Source organism: Hibiscus syriacus, unplaced genomic scaffold (assembly GCF_006381635.1).
Source record: "Hibiscus syriacus cultivar Baekdansim isolate YM2019G1 unplaced genomic scaffold, ASM638163v2 tig00014213_pilon, whole genome shotgun sequence".
In the NCBI taxonomy this organism is placed as follows: domain Eukaryota; kingdom Viridiplantae; phylum Streptophyta; class Magnoliopsida; order Malvales; family Malvaceae; genus Hibiscus; species Hibiscus syriacus.
The window spans coordinates 939,891-950,329 of NW_024062320.1; the positions used below are offsets into that span (position 1 = coordinate 939,891).

Consider the following 10,439-nt stretch of genomic DNA (forward strand, 5'->3'; position numbering starts at 1 on the left):
TAAACCATCAAAATCATTACATGCAGGGTCTGATTCTTCTTCCATCACATCATCAAAATCCGAGTATTGACCAAGATCAAAGTCCGGGTATTGACCAAGATTAAATTTCGAATACTGACTAGTACTCACAATTTTTTCTGTTGGCTCATAATCGTCTAACTGGTCAATACGAAAACCAAAATTTGGTGCTGAAAGTTGATCGGGATTTGGATTAGGAAAAGGTTGTGGGTTTTGAGATTGTGTTTGATATTGTGTTTGGTATTGGAAATGTGGTGAAACAAAATTTGCTTGGTGATCAAATTGTGGTGGAACCATTAAATTTTGGGTTGAAGAACTTAGTTGATTAGTACCCGTTACTGACCCAACTTCACTACTTCTAGGTTCAACAACATACAATGTAACATCATCTTCTTGCGAAACACTAATATAAGCAATGAATCGTTCAACATCTTCATTGTCGGTTAACAAATAAACTTTACCTTTTCTCTGATAAGATAGCCTAAATCCACTTAGAAGCTCTAAATTCAATTTCTTTGCAACACGTAACATTAGAGTTTCATTAGTTAACTTTTTTAATGATAGTTTTAGTTGAAGATTCATGGGTAAATGCACATATTGTAAAACACCATGAACATTCTCTCATGACCCTCCAAAACACAAATATATCCAAACATGATCAACATTAGATGATTTTATTCTACAAATTGTAAATAAATTACTAAACAAACGAGCTATAAACTAGATATCATCACTAACTTAGAGAAAAACATACCTTTATTAAGTTGATAGTTGATAATTTGGGAGAGAAATCATTGAAAAATTATATAGAAATAAAATTATGTAAAAAAAATTAGAGATGGGGAAGGATGTCGTTGGATATAGGAACGGATGTCGCCGGAGAGAGTGATAGATGGAGATGAAATGAGTTGCGATTTAGGGATTTAGATTATAAGTTGTTGCTGCTGCGTTGTTATATACATAAAACATTTGTGTTACGAAACTAAATTTGTGTTGCGAAACTAAATTCGTGTTTCGAATTTGAAATTCAGTTTCGAATTTAAAATTCCGCATTGCGAATTTGACTATCGCGTTGCGAATTTGACTTCTGTGTTGCGATTTACAAATTCGCGTTGCGAAATTGGAGTTCTCGTTGCGAATTTGACTTTCGCGTTGCGAATTTGTTGGTCATTTTGGCAAATCCAAAAAAAGTTGGTTAAAATCGTATATTATAAGGCATTTTCAATCACTGAGTTTATTTTCTCAATATTTAATTGTCCTTTCAAATGATTATTTTATTGTTAAATATGCCAGCTGTTAGGTTTAGAATTAAATAAAAAATTATATTCTCTAATAGGTGAGAGGTATTTTAATTTTATATTTAATTATATAGAAGGTTCAATTATACATTTAGTCCCTGAATTTATACATCCTTCTGACAGTGGCCTTTGAACTTTTATTCCATAATTAGTTTATGAACTTGCATTTCATTCAATATATTAGCCATTCTTTGTAAAGATATTAAGTGAGTGATGACCTGATATTATGAGATTATATAAATCATATTTAATTATAATTTATTTAAAACAAAATATTTACATAAAAATTTAAAATAATATATAATATAAAAAAAAGCCTATTTTCAATCAACAGATTGTTTCTTTGACATGAAAAAGCTTTACTCGATCAAAGTTCAGTCAACATACAAATCAAATAATATCGACTCAAGTTCTTAATAAGCCGAATCGAGCTACTTGATATCCAACTCAAAAAAACTTGTGAGTGACTTGAAAATATAATATATTAATTTTTTTAATTTATTTAATTAAATTATTAATAATATTAACATTCAGATGTTATATTTTTATTAAAATACAATATAAGGCTTTCATGTACTTAAGGTTTAGGTCTAAACTCGAGTTTAAATTATTGAGCTCGAGTTTGAGCTTCAAATAAGTGTTGAAAAATAGACTGCTGCAAAATGAGGCGTTAACAATGACTGGATAATATTAAATAAAATAACCAAATGGAACAATAAATATACCGCGGTAATCCACTGCCTTAGAAGCGAATTCACCCCGATGTGTGTAATTGTTACAATGGACAAATGACCCCTAAGGTTAACACGGTTCTCCAATTTTCGTATACCCAAAAAATAGAGTAAACATTGGTGGTGGTGCTCTTTTTTACAAAACTCAATACTTTTATTAACTACAATTCATATTTAGGCCTTTAACTTTTGATTTATTTTAATTTTGTTCTCCCATTTTCTATTATTAATTATACTTTTCCCTCTTGAAATAAAATCTTGGCTTTGTCTTTGTACATGTTTAGTACCTAAACTATCAATTTTTATTAGTTTTAGTACCTAAACTTTCAATTTTTTCAAAATCACACCTAATGTTTAGTTTTTGTTTCGTTTTAGTACCTCGTCGTTAAAAACTTGACGGGTAATTTGCACGTAGCACCTTTTTTATGGGTAAATTGCACCATTCATCACTCAACTATCTTCTCAATCCTATTTTGGTCACTAAAGTTTAATTTATTTTAATTTAATTACTTAACTTTCAAAGTACTCCTAATTTAATCACTCTAACTTTCAAATTTATTTTTTTATTTTTAATTATATATTAATAGAATAATAACAATAAATGTCATGTCACAAAAATTATTAATAAAATAAATTAGAGTGATTAAAATAGGAGCAATTTGGAAGTTGAGTAGTTAGATTGAAAATTTTTATACTTTAGTACCAAAATAGGAGTGAGAAGATAGTTGAGTGATGAATGGTTTAATTTACCCATAAAAATATATTGTCCTTAAGTTTTTAATGGTGATGTACTAAAATGGAAAAAAATGTTAGGTATGATTTTGAAAAAAATTTAAAGTTTAGGTACTAAAACGATCAAAACTAATTTTTTTTGTACTAAACGTATAATTTACCCTACTTTATAACGAATTTAAAAGATAATAATCATACGTTTATAATTAATTGATTCTAGAACTCATCAAGTAGTCTCATTTGAAGACTTGAAAAATAAATAATTAAAAAGTTCAAATAATTAAAAAGTTGAAAAAAAATAAAAATAAAAAATCAATGCTAGTTGGGACGTTGGGGTTCGGGTTGGGGTTCGGACAGTTGGGTTTGGATAAAATTTCCTAAAAACCCAGATATTATTTTCCAGATTTTAGGATAATTTGAAATTTAAATTTCATCTATTCCAATTATCTATTTTTAGGTTTTTTATCTGAATCATTTGAATATTAAAAAAGGAATGAATTTTTGAATTTTGAATCGAATAGATAGGGTTAGATTTTCTTGCACACTTTACTGCCGTGTGTGTACGAGATCAATAGTTAAAAAAGATTTGAAAATATATTATCTTATAATCATCCTATACTATTCAAAAAATAATAATTAATTGATTGTAGTGTAATCTATACAAATAGTCCCTTATGTTTTTAGTCTGACCGACTTTGGTCACCAATTTAAAAATAAGAAGAAATGATCCTTAACGTTATCGATTCGTTCAATTTTAGTCCCTAATGTTATTGATTCATTCGATTTTAGTCTCTCAACTGTTAAATCATGTTCAATTTTAGTCCCTCAACAATGTTAAGAACTTAAACAAAATGGACTTAAACAAAAGGGGACTAATAGAAATTAATAGCTGAGGGACTTAACCCGGACAAACCGATAATGTGAGAGACCATTTACCTTTAATTTTAAATTGGTGACCAAAATCGGTCAGATCCTAAAATAAAAGGGACTATTCGCATAGTTTACCCTGGATTGTATTAGGTCCTTTGTTGATTCAATTTGGAACATCAATATTTTTTTTCCTTTGAAATCAAGATTCCCAAGTCAAGGTTTCGGAAAAAGAAATTAAAAATAATAAAATAAGAGAGCGGTAATTGTCGTGTGCTTTCAAACCGAAACATGTGGTCGGTCCCACCCTCAAAAGCTTCTTCCTAAAATCTGCTATAAATACATGCATTTATCGCTAGCCACTTCCTCACACCTCTAACTCTTTCTCTTCAATACATCCCAATTTCTCTCTGCACTTTGGTGCTGAATTGTCTCAATTTCTCTCTGACCTGGAGATTACTAGAACCAGGTGAGAAACAAATTGATACGGTTGAGTACCAAGAATCATCATTAACTGCTGTGATTTCTATTTGTAAGTTTTAGTCTCTGTTCATCTATATTTATATGTATATGTAGCTGAAAGCTATAGTATTTGTCAAGGAGGTGGTGTTTTGCAGGTTTCATATATCAATATGGTACAGAGGATTCCAACCTTTGCTATGGTTTGACCTTGACTGTAAGTTCATATATACCAAGTGACACTAGCTGGGATGTCAAAAGGTTGCCTGGATATTGACAAATCATGACTTGAAGTTTCATCTATTCAACAGACTGCTCTATATCCATTCCAGGTTTAATGTCTGAAAGATATAATCAATTATGTCTACAAAAACCCTGAGTATATCTTTTTGTTTCCTGCAAAAGGAAAACATGAAATTGTTACAAACAAAACATTGATGGGAAATTAAAGGCTAAACAGAAAGGAGAATGTTGTATTGACAAACAGGCAAGTTTGCCAGAAAGAGATTCAGTAGCTGGCAATTTACAGAATCTACTCTGTTTAGTCCTATAGAATTGGTGCTTTTGCAAAGGATTGCAATCAGATTCAAACCCTGCACAATTTGATTTAAATGGTTAATACACTCATTTATGAAAGAAAACGAAATTCAAATTTGATCATTTACAACTAATCTTTTTTATATCAAAAAATAAAGAGGATGAACGTAGCTTGTTTTTCTTACTGTTCATAAGTATGATGTATTGATTTGTATTGATAGAAAACAATCGGAGTGTGAATATATGCAATAATCTAATGGCTTTGGATGTAGTTGGTTGTTGATGATTGAGAAAATGGCAAGCGCCTCATGGTCAAGACTCGTGATAAAACTCGCACGGTTTTGGTGGATTCATGTGGCAATCGTGCGATGAGCTCGTGACGGTGATCTAAAGTGGTGCTCTATTTGTCTTGACACGCAGTGTCGTTGTCAGAACTGTCGCGCGTTGGTGGATACTAGTGATCGATAGTGTGATGAGCGTGCGACCTTGCGATGAACCGGGCTGTGATCGCGCGATGTGGCCTTATTGTGGTCTGTTTGTCATTAGTCGTCGTCAGAACTCGCACGGTTTTGGAGGGTTTTCGCCATCAACAGTGCGACGCTCGCGCAATCTTCGGCAACGTATGGGAAAGAGTGTATAGTTTGAAATTGTCATCCTCTTAATCCAATATTTTACTTGCTTTTTAAAAATATTTTATATTTTACCAACCGGAGTTGATATTAGTAAGTAATTTGATATCGTTTAAATAAGTCTCGGGTTCAAATTATTATTTATGCAGATGTAGTCATTCATTTTTGTCTGAATTTTTATATACATATAACACATATAATCTATAGTTAATACTCATTAATGAAAGAAAACGAAATTCAAATTTGATCATTTACAACTAATTTTTTTATATCAAAAAATAAAGAGGATGAACGTAGCTTGTTTTTCTTACTGTTCATAAGTATGATGGATTGATTTGTATTGATAGAAAACAATCAGGGTGTGAATATATGCAATAATCTAATGACTTTGGGTGTAGTTGTTGGTTGCTGATGACTGAGAAAATGGCAAGCGCCTCATGGTCAAGACTCGTGATAAAACTCGCACGGTTTTGGTGGATTCGTGTTGGCAATCGTGCGATGAGCTCGAGACGGTGACCTAAAGTGGTGCTCTATTTGTCTTGATACGCAGTGTCGTTGTCAGAACTGTCGCGCGTTGGTGGATATTAGTGATCGATAGTGCGATGAGCGCGCGACCTTGCGATGAACCGGGCAATGATCGCGCAATGTGGCCGAATCACTATGTGGCCTTATTGTGATCTGTTTGTCATTAGACGTCGTCAGAACTCGCACGGTTTTGGAGGGTTTTCGCCATCAACACAGCGACGCTCGCGCAATCTCGGCAATGTATGGGAAAGAGTGTATGGTTTGAACTTAAGTGTCATCCTCTTAATTCAATATTTTACTTGCTTTATTTTACTTGCTTTTTAAAAATATTTTATATTTTACTAACGGGGTTAGTTTAAGTAGTAAGCAGCTTGATATTGTTTAAACAAGTCTCGAGTTCGAATCATTGTTTATGCAGAAAATCTCAGTGAGAGTCTCATCAACCAAAGTCAGGTGTGTGATAGGGGTCGATCCGGATTAGTGAAGGTAAAGCTCTGAAAAACTAGAAGGGCAAAAAAATGTTATATTTTTTTAAAGAGAAAAAAAAGGAATTAATTAAAATTGAATTCAACATTTAACATGAACCGAAATTAAAATAATATCCTTTAAGAAACATTACAAGCTTAATTAACATTTTTATTTGATAAAATTTAGATAATGTGAAAAAATTGGTTATATAGAGTTTTTTTTCCAAGTAGGATTTTTTTTAGAATGTTTTGGAAGCCGTTTGGTATACACAGAGACTTTTGAAAGTCGTCTAGATTGTAAGGTGGCTTCTTTATGCTTCATGCATACACGATTATAGACACTCATTTTCGTCTATATATATATATAATTTTTATTTTTATTTTTATTTTATACACATATATATATATATATATATATATATATTATATAGTTCGCAAACGGTTTTTGAAAATACGTATATAATATATAATTTTTAAAACATTTTTGAAAACTATATAATATATAGTTTTTAAAACATTTTAGAATATATATATAATATATAGTTTTTAAAAAATATTTTGGAAATTTATATATGATATGTTTTTGAAAATATTTTATTATTATTTATTTTATTTTATTTTATTATTTATTTATTTATTATGTTTTTTGCAGGGTCCAAATATGTCCAAAGTTGTTCGGGTCCAACACTAGCTAAGCGGGCTTGAACCAGCCCAGGTTTGCAAAACCCTAACGTCTCAAGCATCAGCGCCGCAAAGCAAGAAACCAGGAGTCAAAGGTTCGGTCACACGAAACGGTCGGACGTCGGCCGAGAATCCCGAGATTGAACCATCCCGAGATTTCAGCAGCAACGTTCACAGCCCCGAACAAAACGGAACAACCCGGGGTACTGGTTCACCGAGCAGTGTATAAATACCCCGGTGACCAACATCGAAAGGGGCACCGGGGATCACAGAATGGAGAAAACCATGAACACATAAAAGAGATAACCCACAGAGGATTTGAACCACCAAATCATTGATCAACACAGAGCCAAGAAACACAACAATAACAGAACCACAAGCCATTACAATATCGAAAAGCCAAATACAACACCACTAAAAAAACCCAAAAGCAGTAAACATAGAAACAACCGAAGGCCTCTCATCGAAAAGAGAACGATCACCGTCGAGGAAGGTAAAAAGGACAAACCTTTCGGGCTAGATCTACTTTGTTCGGGGTCGTTTTAGACGATTTGGGTTTTGATTTCGTATTCAGGGTAACGAGAAGCGTATTTGGGGAGGTTTTGGGGTTTTTCGGCTGAAGCAATTTTCGACGGCGTTGATTGGCGGTTGGCCACCTGGGTGGTAGCCGGGTTTCCACCGTGTTCTGGGAAGGTTGAGAGAGTTTAGGAGAGTGGTGAGAGACTTGTTTTGGGATAGGGAAGGAAATGAAATATTTAGGACTTGATTTTGGTATTTAAATGAGACTCGCGTACCCATCAGATCGACCCGCGACCCGATCCGGAGAGCAGAGGATCCGCGTGTTTTCGTGAATAGGGGGAATTGTAACTTTGGTTCCCCCATTTTTTATACATTTTATATTGCCCCCAATTCTCATTCCTTCTTCGATTTACTTTGAAATTGACCCTCAAACTTGGTTTTTATTTCAATTGAGTCCCTTTATTATTAATATTTTTATTTTTTATTTTTATTTTAGTATTATTAATATTTGTATTTTTAAAAAAAAAATTAATTTATTTTTCTATTTTTCTATTTTTTCTATTTTTTTCTTTTTCTTCTCTTTTGATTTTTTTATTATTTATCTTATTTAGTTTATTATTTTTCTTCTATATTTTTCTTTGATTTAACATTTATCTATTATTTCTTAAATAACACTTTCGATCCTTTTTTAGAGAAATTTCAATCGGTCAAAGGTAAATAATTCAAATCGGGTTTTTAAATTTAAATTTAAATTTTTAATTTTCGCAATTAAAGACAACTGACAAATTAATTGGTACCGAAAGGGCGGTTCAAGGGTGCTAATCCTTCCTTGACAGTAACCGACTCCCGAACCCGACACGTTTCTGGTAAAACCCAGATCAGGTAAGATGGTGTCCAACCCACCTAAATTCGTTTTAAAATGGTCGATGGCGACTCTAATCCAATCATTTCAAAGTCGAAGCCCAATTCCAGGCCCAACCGAAAGACAGTCGAGATAACTTGACGACTCTGCTGGGGATAGGTAAGTGAGTCAGGCCATAATTAATTTTTGGTTGTCTTTTTCTGCGAAAATAGTAAATTTAAATTTAAATTTATTTATTTCATTCCAATTATTTACCTTTGATTATTTTTCAAATAAATAGTTGTACTGGAATTTTTTCAATGATTTTAGATTTTTAAAAGTTTCTATCTCTGGCTCTATACCCGAGCTCCAAACTCGTCTTAAGTGGGGGTGAAAGCGACGCTCTCGTGAGAATTTATTCTCCGTATGGGCCTAGCAAGTAACCTTCGGGATTCATATACCTTATGCTTTCGTGTGAATTTATTCTCCGTATGGGCATAAGGGAATGTATCCTCTTGAGTTTAACTTAGTCCACATAAGCTTGTAATGGGCTTATGACTAAGCCCAAGGGGGCACCAGCAAGGAGAACTCGGGTACCTTTTTTAGAACCTAAACCGAGAGACTACAAGGAATTAGAGCCCACTCTAAAACCTCATTTCAAACCCTAGGTTGCTTTGAGATTATTTCCTTCTTTATTTTCTGTTCAAAGCATGTGAACTAGAAATTTATACGGTTAGGACTCGTTCAAAATTAACATGTGGGATAGAGATCATGTACGGGTAGGAATAATAAGCATGTGCGGTAGATATCATGTGGGGTAGGACTTTTTCATTTTCATTATTGTTTTGATTTACCTCACTAACTCTTTTCATTTTTGTTCTATTTGATTTTTATGATTTGCATCATTCATTCAAACGAGGTGTTGATCCACCAAAAACGTGTTCGTTAAACGAAAATAGTCTGCATTAATGGACAAAGGGGTATAATACAAGAGATGAAAAACTCAAAAGTCCAGTTATAGTAAAAAAAGATTTGGAATGGATCGGGTTTCCACCAAGCACGTCAAAAGTCAACTTTTTCAAAACGAGATAGCGAAAGTTGCGGGGGCAAGACAAGAAAAATGTTACTGACCCGGAGAGTCCTTTCGAAGATTACGATAACAAGGTGGCAAAACCCTAACTGAACTGGATATCATTACTGACGAATTCAAGAAACAAGCAAATAAACTTCAGATAGCTCTTAACGATAGAGGGCTTAAATGGCATTTCCGTTAGGGAACAGACTCAACAGAGAGTGAAAACCGGAGATACACCATTCGAGACTTCTTGGGACAAGTACAAAAACAGCTCTTCATCTGCACAGTGTATTCAACTCAACATGTAAGAAGTTGTTCGGGGTCTATACCTTTAAAATGTTTTTTTGACTCTTAAGACGTAACACTTTTGTCCCCAATAAAGATTATTTATAATAACAGACACATTTTTGGATCAATGCCTCGAACAATTCATGCATCATACATTAACTAACAAGAGATGTCTCATAAAAAAAAGATGAAAGTAAGGACACTCCCCAAGTAGAAATTTGTGCATCTGAGGGTACAACAAAAGGAGCCCCGACATGCGAAACAATTAAAAGATGGGGAACAAGTACAAATGAAGGCCCTAATCCTCGACACTCTAGAAATAGTAGGGCATCCTAATGAGGATTTATCCCATTTTGCAACATCCTGTTTGGACTTGTTTTTTGAACTTTCTCATATTTTTTTATAACTTGCTTTTGAACTTTGAAATATTTCTTTTTATGAGGACATTTCAATGAATTCATACTGAGCATTGAATTAAATCTACAAATTGAAATTCTTTGAATATCAACTGAGTTAAGAAACTTTGTAAATGATCAGAGTTATAGATCTTTGACAAAGTAACACGACTAAAAGCTAATAAAACAAAGGACTTTGACCTTACCCAGAAGATACACTCAAACACCACACCCTTCTCTTACTAATAACCAATATAGCATTCTCCCTTCATAAGGCTTGGTATTTAGATGTGCATAGGTGCGGACAACATTGGACATCTTTTGCATATGACATTTTATACTTTTTGTTTAAGACGTTCAATGATGATAATGATCTT

The 10,439-nt window shown here is 33.0% G+C and overlaps 1 long non-coding RNA gene across 3 annotated transcripts; it reads left to right on the plus strand.

Moving 5' to 3' along the window:
• The first annotated feature begins 3,992 nt into the window (after positions 1–3,992).
• Positions 3,993–7,880, plus strand: LOC120206941. 3 transcript variants are annotated; one of them, XR_005524155.1, is made up of 4 exons: positions 3,993–5,262; positions 5,670–6,050; positions 6,215–6,282; positions 6,916–7,880. It is a non-coding gene; the product is annotated as an uncharacterized LOC120206941 (long non-coding RNA). The 3 variants fall into 3 exon arrangements; XR_005524156.1 differs by having other exon boundaries at positions 3,993–4,437; positions 4,915–5,262; positions 5,670–6,282; XR_005524154.1 differs by having other exon boundaries at positions 5,670–6,282.
• Positions 7,881–10,439: the final 2,559 nt, after the last annotated feature.